Source organism: Kogia breviceps, chromosome 2 (genome assembly GCF_026419965.1).
Source record: "Kogia breviceps isolate mKogBre1 chromosome 2, mKogBre1 haplotype 1, whole genome shotgun sequence".
Lineage (NCBI taxonomy): Eukaryota > Metazoa > Chordata > Mammalia > Artiodactyla > Physeteridae > Kogia > Kogia breviceps.
Genome location: NC_081311.1, coordinates 194,656,377 through 194,666,904, shown reverse-complemented (window position 1 = coordinate 194,666,904; position 10,528 = coordinate 194,656,377).

The window sequence follows — 10,528 nt, the reverse complement described above, 5'->3', positions numbered from 1 at the left end:
TTGCAAATATAGTACACAAAGTTCCCATATACCCTTCACCTGGCTTCCCCTAATATTAGCATCTCACACAACCATGGTACATTGATCAGAAGTAACGAGTGAGCATTGGTACATTCCTCTTAACTAAACTTCAAGCTTTCTTCAGATTTTCCCAGGTTTCCCCCTGGTGCCCTTTCTTCTGGTCCAGGATCCCACATTACATTTGGTCATCATGTCTCCTCCATTTCTTCCAGTCTGACAGTTTCAGGATCTTTCCTTGTCTTTCATGATGCTGACACTTTTGAATAGTACTGGCCAAGTGTTTTGGTATTTTGTAGAATAGCCCTCAGTGTGGGTTTGTCTGATGTTTTATCACGAGTAGATATGTTATGGATTTGGGGGAAGAAGACATCGGAGGTGAAGCGTCCTCATCACATATCAGGTTACATGATGCCAATATGACCCAATGATTCTATTAACCTAGATCATTTGGCTTAAGAAGGTCTCTGCCAGATTTCTCCACTACAAAGTTACTATTTTTTCTTTTCCACACTGCCTAGTTAGAAGGGAGTCTTCCTCCCTCCCTCCCTCCCTCCCTCCCTGCCTCCCTCCCTTCCTTTCTTTCTTCTGCACCTCGTGGCTTGTGGGATCTTAGTTCCCTGATCAGGGATTGAACCCAGGCCCTGGCAGTGGAAACGCTGAGTCCTAACCACTGGACCGCCGGGAATTCCCAGGAGTCACTAAATTCGATCCACACTCATGGGAAGGTGAATTAAGCTCTACCTCCTGGAGAGCAGGTATCAAATGTTTGTGAACGTATGTTAAAACCACTGCTGTAATTAATAAATATTTGGGGGAGGTGATATCCTGTTTCTCCTTAAAATTGCTCACAGTTTTTAGCATTCATCACTATGGCGAAATAATAGTGACTTCTATTCCCCCATTCCTTCTATATTCATTATTAGGAATTGTTCTATAAGGAAGATGTCCCTTCTCCCTCATTTATTTATTAATTCAATCATTTATTTGTATTAGTATGGATCCATGAATATTTCTTTTATTCCTTGCATTGTAGTGCAATATTACCTTACTTTGTTGCTTAAATTTTTCCAGCTTTGGCTAGTGAGAACTCTTTCAGGTTGGCTCGTATGTCCTTTTTGTTTGTTTTAATAGACTATGTCTTTTAGAACAGTTTTAGATGTATTAAGAAATCGAGAAGATAGTAGAGAGAATTCCCATATTCTCCACACTTAGTTTTCCTTCTTTTTTTTTTTTCTTCCCTTTCTTTTTTGGCTCAACAATGCAGCATGTGGGATCTCAGTTCCTTGATCAGGGATCAAACCCACACCCCCTGCCTGGGAAGCACAGAGTCTTAACCACTGGACCGCCAGGGAAGTTCCCCAGTTTTCCATATTATTAACATCTTACATTACTATGGTACATTTGTTACAATCAATGAGCCAATATTGACACATTGTTATTAACTAAAGTTCACAGTTTATTTGGATTTCCTCAGTTTCTAGTTAATGTCCCTTTTTTTTAATCCCAGGATCCAACCAGTGTCAGTCATCTTGTCTCCTTAGGCTCCACTTGACTGTGGCAGTTTCTAGATTCTCCTTGTTTTTGACGACCTTGACAGTTTTGAGGAGTACTTGTCAGGTATATTGTAGGATACCTCTGTAGTGGAATTTGTCTGATTTTTTTTCTTAGGGTTACACTGCGGTTCTGGGTCTTTGGGAGGAAGACCACAGGGGTAAAATGCCATTTTCATCATATCGTATCAAGGGTACACACTATAACGTGACATACCTGTCGATGTTGACCTGGATCACCTGGCTGACGTCACGTTTATCACTCTCTCCTGTAAAGATGCTCTTTTTATCCCCTTTCCATACTGTGCTCTTTGGAAGGAAGTCACTATGCACAGCCTACACTTAAGAAGAAAGGAGTTATTCCATAAATTAATTGGAATTTTTCTCCACAGGGGATTTGTCTATTGTCCTCCATCTATGTATTTATTAAATAATTTATTTATATCAGTATGGACTCATGGATATTTACTTTATACTTTGGGTTATAATACAGTAGGACTTTTTTGTTGTTCAAATGGTTTCATCTTTGGCCATTGGGGGCTCTTTCACTCGGCTCCTGTGTCCTTTTGACATACGTTCACTAACATGAGGTCTTGCGTGGTTTTTTAAAAATACTTTCCTACTTTCAGGCACTTCAAAATGCTCCAGATTCATCTTGTGTTTTTCCTGCCTCAGCCCGAGAATCGGCTATTTCTCCAAGGAGTGTGGCTCTTTTTACTGAATAATGGTATTTAGATGCTAAGATCTGGCTGCAAGGTATGCTTGCTGCTGCTGGTGTATCATTGCTTCTAGTTCCTCTCAGAGGATAAAGCCAGGGAATATATATATATATTAACACATGTATGCACACATATCTATTTTTATTTCTGTATCTATGTATGTGTGTATATTACAGTAAACATGATTTCATACTGATATTTCCTACTCTAATCCAGCACTACAGGGTTCCTTCCAGCATCTCATCTAATTTTAACAGGTTTTATTTTTATGGCAGTAGTACTTGTTGGATGCTGCAGGGAGGCTGTAGTAAACTGCAGTTACCTCCAGGGACTTCATCTTCAGTCTTTCATCTCGACATGCCCTTTACCTGCCAGACACTTCGCCAGCTAACACTGGTCTCACCCATCAAGAGGAGTCGACATGCTGCCAGAATGACTCTTTTGAGCCCCGGTTTATGCCTGGATCCACCCTGAGGCTGCACGGAACGGAAGCTAAGGACTAGGGACTTAGGTCTGGCCCTGCTCTGGGGCCTGTTAGCATTGTGATAGTTGAGGCATCGGGCAAAGTTTGGGAAAACCCATGCGGTTAGGCCTCAGATGACCCGCACAGGGTCCCTTGGTCCTCTCGGTCTTGTTTAATTCACGCTCCCCCATTTCAGTATAAAGTAAATTAATAGGGACTTAAGTTAGGACAGTGATTCGTTAGAATCTTTGATGCCTGAGCCGCGACACTGGTGGGTAGAGTGCACCATTGGGGCCGAGATGAGCGGAGTTGAGGGATGAGGTGGGCAAGCTTCACCACCGGCTTTGACCTTCCTCTGACATCAAAGCCCACGCGCATCTCCCGTCCTTCGCGGGTCCTCGACCTCCCTGCCCCTCTCTCTCTGCCATCGTCTGGATCTCTCTCTTTCTGGAACCCTGTACCTGCAGCCCTTCCCTTCTGATCTTCTTTGACTCCCACCCCACCTGCCGTTTGGCCTCCCTGAGGCCTCCAGCCCCCCTGTTACTCTGCTGTGATTCACTTTCTTCCCTGCAGGCCTGAGGCCCGTTGGCCGATCACTCCAGTTACTGGTTGCCAGCACCCTTCGAATCATCTGCAAAACTAGAGCAGCAATTTATTAACTCCCAGTGAACAAAATTCAAAGGCAGACATCAACAGTCTCACCCACCGCTTCAGGATGAGGGCTGCCAGCAAGACCAGGGAACCCGATGAGCACGAGCCCTTCGCTGCCTTGCATTTGCTGTAAGATGCTGTCTGTGTGCTGTCAGAAGCAGTGCTGTGTGCAATACCACGCGATGACCGCGGCATTTTGTGACTTTGCTTTCAGCAGAACTGTTCCGGGCAGCCGGCATCTGGGCGCCTACTCCAAGCCAGCCCTGTTCAGAGATGAAGGAGTGGCCCCTGCTGTCACGGAACCCACACCCAGCAGGAGAGACGGACAAGGGCACTGGCATAGACCCAGGGCTGTGGGAACACAGGAAGTGCCTGTAATTCAGACAGAGGGGACCTGGAGGGCTCCCTGGAGGAAGTAGTATCCAAAGGGTGATAGAGGTGGGCAAAGGGTGGAGAGATGTGTACGGGCCGGATAGCATGAAGAACAGGGGCCTATCCGGGGCGCCCCAGGAACTCAGTCTGGCCAAAATACGACCGGGGAGGGTATTAAAGAAAGAAATACAGGCAGGCCTTCAACAGGACCAGGCTTAGTAGAGTGACCTACCACGTGGGTGGATAGCAGAGGCTGTTATAGGGGGAGGTGGGAGGGACACGCTGATTAGATGAGGGGAAGATGCTGTGGGTTGAGGCGAGATGTCAGGTCACCAGAGGCCAGGGCGTACCGGGAGGCAGGCAGGAAGGAAGCAGGACCAGTCACCCGCCCTATGTGAAGGGTCTTGGAGGCCGAAGGGACAAAGTGGGAACCGTCCGGAGGCAGAGGGTGTGTGCAGGGTGGGGGATAAGCAGACGCAAATAGGCAGCAGGATTAGTGACAGCAGGGCTCCTGGCGATGAATGAGCAGGCCGGCTCTGCAACCCGGGTGGCCAGAGGGGGCACCGCAAGCGGAGAGCAGGGAGAACGGAGCCCCCCAGGAGCCCCGTGCTCGGCGGTGCCAGGCCAGCCCAGCCACAGATGTGCCCGGCCTTTGTAGGACCCTCACCACCTTCCAGGAACTGTCCTGTGCGGGAAGTGAGTGGGGCCCGGGAGCGCGGAATGAGGCCAAGGTAGAGATGGGCCTCCGGCTCTTGGGCCACCAAGGTTAACAGCCCTCTTGTCAGCGACAGGGGAAGATGGACTGGCCAAGGGACATCTGACTGATCCACCTGCCTTCTTGGGCGCGTGAGAGGAGCCCAAGTTCAGTCCGCATTTCTCTGTCCTTTCACTTTCCTGATTGAGTGTGTGGCAGGTGAGGGGTGTCCCGAGCCCCCAGGCATACAGACGGCGGTCAGGCTGGAGATCAAGTCCCAGGACACAGAACCTCACTGTCCGTGTTTATGGGGCAGGGGGGCGGATTAGCAAGAGCATTGGGTGTTTGCTCTCAGGGTGGGAGTATGGCTTCCCAGGCGGCTAGTGGAGGGGCTCTGATGAGACCACGGGCCCGGTGGACTAGCACGGAGAGAATGATTTGGGCGGAGCTTTGCAGGAATATTCATGACTGTGGAAACAGGGAACGGAGATGCTGAGGACCCACATGGTGTGGTCTGGTGTGAGGCCAGTACTCAGGCTTTTTTTTTTTTTTTTTCCCCCTTGGCCGCACCCTATGGCATGTGGGATCTTAGTTTCCCAAGCAGGGATCCAACCCCTGCCCCCTGCATTGGAAACGCGGAGTCTTAACCACTGGACCGCCAGGGAAGCCCCACTCAGGCTTTCTTGATGTCAGAAGGATGGTGCAGGATGAGGAAAGGATAGAAAATGTCACCTGACAAGTCAACCACTGTGCCCTCCTCCTGCCCCTAACAGGGACCGCAGGGGAAACTTCCCTGCACACTGATTCTTGAGCCTCTGTGGCCAGCTGGGTGGGGCCTCTCACCCCTTGGGACCACCCTGCAGCAGCAGGGGTCATTTTATAGCCAAAGGGCCCGGGTGCACACTGGAGACCATCATTCTTATCCATCCAAGTAACTGCAGACTGGGCGAGCCCTCCCTCCCCCGCCCTAGAAGGTTTAGGAGCTCGGGACTCAACTGACCCAAGGTCAAACCCCATCTCTGCCCTTGCATGACGTGTGTGACCTTCTGCAAGTTGCTTACTGTCTGCCTGTTTCTTCATCTGTAAAATGGGGACCAGAATAACCTACCCATAGGGCTGCTGTGAGACTAAGTGGACTGTACACATAAAGCTATCACAGCGCCTGGCACCGAGAGCACTGAATAACTGGTACAACTTTCTACATGTGATGCCAATCTCACCCAGAGGGAACACCTCCAGCATAAAGCCCACCGGTCGTCCCACATCTGCATTTTCAAAGTCTGGGTGCAGGAAGGTTACCGACCCGCTGGCCTGGGCCCACACTGACTACATTTGAACCGCAGATCCTCCGGGAGGCCTTCCTTCTTCCCTGGCCCCCCAGGGCGCTAGAGCTCCATTCAGTTCTCCCACCACACTCTGCACACCTCACTTGCCGTGTTCTGGAGCTTCTCCCCGCCAGCCGGAGCTCCTCAAGGGTACAGCCCCAGAATGCCTATTCATCTATCACCACAGCCGCAACGCTGCCCAACCACTGCCCCCCCACCAAGCCCCAGGAGGCGAGTGTTTGTTGGATGAATATTCTGAGGACAGCAGAAGCCTCCTGCGGGCTCTGTTCTCTCGGAGCTGACACATCAGCTAGCGGTACTTCTATGAATTGTTGGAATGGAGATGGGTTATGTGTCCCAGGTATTTGAGCTTGAGTCAAAATGATCTTGGAGGTGAGCTCAGTGTAACGGTCACGTGGAACTAAGCTTGGGGGATGTGACACTTAACACCAGACGGGACTGTAGCCAAGGGAAAGTGGACCCCATGGGCAGAGGTAGGAGATGAGAAATACCAAAACGTGGACAATCGAAGAAAAGAAACAGGGCTGGATTCGTCCCACTGCCCTTTGGCAAACCATGAAGGTCGATGCATATTCTGGATGTGGATGTGCACTCCTCGCCCGTAATGCTTTTCCCATCGTGACCATCTGTGGACAAATGGAATGCCTTATTCACCGGCATGGTGTTCCACACGTTACTTGTAATCGAGAAACTCATTTCACAGCAGATGAAGTGAGGCAATGGACTTGGGACCCCATGAGCCACAGGTTTTACACCCTTCACTGTGGCAGAAGCAGCTGGGTAAACAGATTTGGAATGGCCCATTGAAGACTCAGTTACGGCGCCATTCGTCCTGGAAGGACAGAGGTGTCTTAGAGGTTGCAGCATATGCTTGTACGAGTCTCTCCCACAACCAGAATCCATGTGCCCAGGAATCAAGGAGCAGAGGTGGGAGTGGTTCCTCTCACCAGTCCCCTCAACAAGGACGTCTGCGCCTCCCAGGGGACACAGAGATGGCTCCATTGGACTGCAAGTTGCCGCTCACCTGGCTACTCTGGGCTGTTCAGGACGCTGAACCAACAAGCGAATAAGGGGGTTGATTACTCTACCGCCTGGGGAGCGTCCTCAAGGGGAAACCTGGGCGCTGCTACACAAAAGGGAGGGAGGGCTGGCTGGAAGCCAGAGAGGCCTCTAGGGCCTCTTTTAGAAATAGCAAGAATGGATGGAAAACTGTAGTAAATAAAGGCTGGATGATCAACTCAGATCTTTCCGGAATAAAGGTTTGGATCTACCATACCAAATCAACAATCCTGACCAGCTGAGATCCTCGCTGAGAGCGAAGGAAATAGACTCCGTGGTGGAAAAGGAAGTTATAAGTTAAGTATCGGCTCCAGCTTCGGATAGTTACAGACTCTACATAGTCCTGCTTGCTATGTGTAAGCACACACGTAATTTCCCTCTTTCCTCGTTATTTCATGCAAGTTTGGGGCAAGTTTTTCCCCTTTAGTTTCGTTGTTCTATGTTCTATTCAGATGAGCTTGTGACTGAACTGGAGGAATCAGCGTAGGCCAGAGACCCACGCTCACTGCTGAGCATTACATTTCCTGTTCGGGGAGCGTCTAAGACCGTCTTACAATTGGTTGTAAGTTGGGCAGAAACCGAGTTGCTTCTGTAACACTACAAAGTCCAAACACGTGTAGAAGGGTATGTATGGGTGCTGAGTGGCTAAAGGGGAGGACTGTGCCAACGATTAAGCCCTTACCTCTCAGTTGCACACCCACCGTTTTCAAGTGTTTTTGTGACACTGGGCACCGAACTGGACACAATTCTACTTTGCCAGCCGGCAGACCACTGGATTCCCCCAACAGGGTGCACTTCGGTGCTGGAGGAAGGAAAAGGGACGAGCTCCAGCCTCACCTCTGCAACGGCACTGTGTTCCCACAGCTGAATCCAGCTGCCGCCCCAACGAGCTCAGACCAGCTTCCTCCCGCCCTCAGACACCAGCGCCAGGTGAGCAGCGTCCCTCCTCAGAGGCACCTCCCCCTGGAGTCGCCACCGCCTTGGTTTTTTAGCGTCTCCTTTAGGCCTTTTGAACGACTGAGTCAACACTTCTACCATATTGTTGAAATAACTTGTATGGTTTCTGTCTCCACTTGGACTGTGACTGATATACACTGAAAGGAAATGTCTATAGAGTGAAATGAAGTCTCAAAACTACGGTTTTAAATCTTTCATCAACAGACACCGAGGCTCTGCGTAAGTTTCATCCTCCCGCGGTGTTTCTCATGGGCGCTGGTCATGGGAACGCCACCCATGTCCGTTTTTGGGCTAAATAAAACATTCCAAGCTAAGGCCTGGGGGGACTTCTGACGTCCGAATCGAAGCCTTCCTTTGAACTCCCTTCCATTCCAATATCCCTCATCCCCAAGTTAGAAGAATTAGAATTAACAACTATATTTTGATATTAGAAATGTAAATTGCTATGGCAACGATTAGTGTCAACTAGAGAAGTTTTATGATACACTAGGTCCTTGACACTGCAGTGTCTGGACCATCCCACGTTTTGTTCTGGAATGCGTTTAAAATGAAGACCCATGCGCTGAAGAGCAGGAGCAGGAGTGACAAACGACCCGCGTCCCCATTTCCACTGCATTGAAGAGTCCACAGCCAGGTTCTCGCTGATAGTCTCCATTTATTACTGCAGCAGACACTGCTCTGAAAGGGAAGCACTGACTCTCTCTTGTCACAGCTCCTGGCCCTCCCCTGGCTAATACCTGGAAGTTCATTCCTGGAGCATCGCGGACCACGAGCTTCCCTCTGGGTGGGAAGTTACTGTCACTGCCAATGTCACAGGGAAACATACACACACACGAGTGGAGCAATGAGATGAGAAGAGCCCTGGAGAGGAGTGGGGACCCGTTTCTGAGGGGTCCTGGAAACAGCCTGCCTGTGCAAAGGGGACGATGACACCCCACCTCCCAGCAGCAACCTGACACGTCTGCTGGGTTGGCCCTGGTGCACCTTTTCCCCCTCGTCTCTACAACTGGTGATACCGTAACCGTAACTGTGTCCTATCTCAGTGTAGCAGAGGCGCATGGAGTCGAAAAGAATTGAAAAGACCTCGCAAGCTAACGTGGAAAACAGGTGGTTTGGAAAAACTGACTCTTCAACCCCCGACTTAAAGCTGTTAGGCAGATCTGGAGAGCTCTGGGGGTAAGATGCTGCCTAGCAGAAATAATTCTTGTTCTAGCCAGCATGTGTTTGTTGGAAAAAAAAAATAACTTGAATACTGCAAAGAAAAGGTTGTGGGGGGAGGCATGTGCAGCTCTAGAAAACACAAGAGATTAAAAAATCTGAACAAATGAGATTTAAAAAAAAGTAAACACAAATATGGACAATACACCACAGCACTCGGCCTGACGAAACCCTCACTCACGAACACGTTACACACTTAGGCACCCACGCTCGCACACTAATAATAGTCAGGCAGATGCTCAAAGGAGGGCAAATCCAAACATCTGCTCTCTTTGGAATTTTCATGGCAAATCTGAGTTTAGGCAAAAGTGAAGGCCTCCCTGGGTCTGAACTCAGAAGGCAGCCTTTGCTCCCCAGTTTAGCCAACGTGGCTCCTGTATTTGTCTGAGCCCTTCACAACTGTCTGGGCACTAGAATTTAGTCTTCATATTCCTGGAGTTTAAGTCACTGCTAGATCTTATCTGATCTAACGTCACCTGTAATGGAAGCACCTCCCTTTTGGCTCTGTACTCCCCTATTCTTTTAGGAAAAAACATCCCAAGCCAGTGGTAATTCCAGGGTGTTCAGGAGTTGGAAAGTAGGAAGACAGTAATATAAATACAACAAGGAAATGCCTGTTACTCTCATATGATTGATTTCTCTGAGACCAGGTGGCTAAGGCCCCCTGGCCTGCAAGGATAGGTTTTAGGAGAGGCCTTAATTTAAGGCACTGCGATCTCTGCTCACAAGAGCCAAGTAAGCGTGCTCCTTGGAGGTTGCCGTAGGACCAGTCCTCTGTACTTATTTCAACCCTAGGCGCTCTTTGACCTCTCTGAGTTCAGTCGTTCTGGAGTCAGATCACCCAGCTTCTCTGATGTGTGCCTGGTCATTTTCAGAGCCTGCCGGCAGCAGCTGCAAGGTTTCCGTCCGGGCATCCTGGATCAGCACACATCTGCTAACACATACACCAGGTGATAAGGACTGAAAGTAGGTTTCTCCAACCACTGCAGACAGGTAGAGCCATGCAAAGAAAGCCATCCATCGTGGTCACCTGTTCTTCAGATGTCCCAGTTTCCAGATCATAGAATTCACCATATCAGGTCAATACCTGGCAACAACCAGCTTTTGCTTCCCTTCCTCAATCAGAGGCCTGCAAGAACCCACAGAAACAGGCTGGACACACAGGCCCTGCTCATCCGGCAAAACAGTTTCAGAAACTGCCCTCAGCTCCTAATCCTGTGCTTGGAACCTCTATTATCACCTAGCTCCTCATTAAACTGGGTTCTGCTCCGGTTTAATTTATGAAGTCATACCTTCTAAGCCGCCTCAGTGAAACCAGTGTAGCCCACTGGATTAAACTTCTAAGGGCAGCAGTGCCTAAAAGGAAAGAGTCCCACAGGAGGGAAGACTGGAGGGCATAAGCAGGAGACAATACAAAATCAGTAACACGCTTTCCGAAAGTGGTGGGCTTGGGGGAAGAGGGGCGTGAAATAAACCAA